Genomic DNA, 1,558 nt, shown 5'->3' on the forward strand with positions numbered 1-1,558 from the left:
GTTCACAAATCTGTGTTAGTGAGCACTTCTCCTTTGCCGAGATAATCCATCCACCTCACAGGTGTGGCATATCATGATGCTTATTAGACAGCATGATTATTGCACAGATGTGCCTTAGGCTGCCACAATAAAAGGCAATCTCAACAAATTAGAATACTTCATAAGACCAATAAAAAAACATTTTTAGTGAATTGTTGGCCTTCTGGAAAGTATGTTCATTTACTGTACATGTACTCAATACTTGGTAGGGGCTCCCCAGACTCTAGGACCTTGGTTTCCAAATGAAATGACCTCTGACGTTGTCTGTGGTTCAGGAGTGGCTTAACAAGAAGAGTACGACAACTGTAGCCAAATTCCTTGACACGTCTGTGTGTGGTGGCTCTTGATGCCTTGACCCCAGCCTCAGTCCATTCCTTGTGAAGTTCACTCAAATTCTTGAATCGATTTTGCTTGACAATCCTCATAAGGCTGCGGTTCTCTCGGTTGGTTGTGCAAATGGTAGGAAAGCAGGACTAACTTTTGAGTAATTTCTAGAAAGGTCAAAGGTCATATTAAATCTAAAATCTCAGAACAAGTGTAGTTGACAGCTTATTGTAAACATCTGCCAATAGAGGTTGATATATCAGTCAAAAATCACTAATGTCTTTATTCTTTTACAGTGTCTAAGATTTTAAAGTCACATCTAAGTCATATGCAGCTGCCTTTGAGATCATATTTAGAGCATGTAGCCGGTCATCAGAATTTGTGGAAATCCTTTGTAGTGTAGTAGCTCACTTCAATGCAGTAGAACTAAATTATGATCAGTTTGATCAACTGAACTGAACATTCATAACATTTAAAGAACCACCTTGAAATCTGCATGATTCCCACGCTCAGTTTTCTCCCGTAGGACCAAGAAGCCAAATACGTAAAACAGTTAGAAGTCGGTTTGTCATGTAGCTAATAAAAACCAGCTTTTGCCGAGATAACAAATGGGCTGGCTGACTGAAGTGGTCATGGACTGTCAGTGACTCTGGTCGGAGCTGAGCTGTGATTAATGATGGTGTTTGGTGGTTTGCTAACCCTCTCCTCACTTCTTGTGCTCCTATTTAACTTCTCAGGGTGAAGAGTGCTGGTCTGGCATTGGTGTTTTTTCAGTTTGTGTCCTGACAAACATAATCATATAGACAACTGGGAGCTGATTCTAGATCCAGAGGGGACACTTGACAGATATGAGCCCAGTACTGATGAGGATCAACAGTGACCCTGTTAGCACTCCATCCTCTGTTGTCTTTAATGTCCACTGGAGACTGTAAGCCTAGTGTTGAATAGTTTATAGTACTGGTGAAATGCAGCCTTACAAAATCAACCTTTAGAAGGCCTGAATTTAGTAAGCTAGTTTTGGAGTAAAAGCTAGTTCTTAACATTGTGAAATTATGTTGCATTATGTTACATTTCATTTCATTTCTCATATAGAAGATATGTATATATGTGCACCTAAAAATAATTAATATCCAAGTACTGACTTTTTTGACTCTCCTCTTTTATTTTGCGGTAATATAAGATAACATGTTTCTTA

The sequence above is a fragment of the Sinocyclocheilus anshuiensis genome, unplaced genomic scaffold (genome assembly GCF_001515605.1).
Source record: "Sinocyclocheilus anshuiensis isolate Anshui unplaced genomic scaffold, SAMN03320099.WGS_v1.1 scaffold1097, whole genome shotgun sequence".
Lineage (NCBI taxonomy): Eukaryota > Metazoa > Chordata > Actinopteri > Cypriniformes > Cyprinidae > Sinocyclocheilus > Sinocyclocheilus anshuiensis.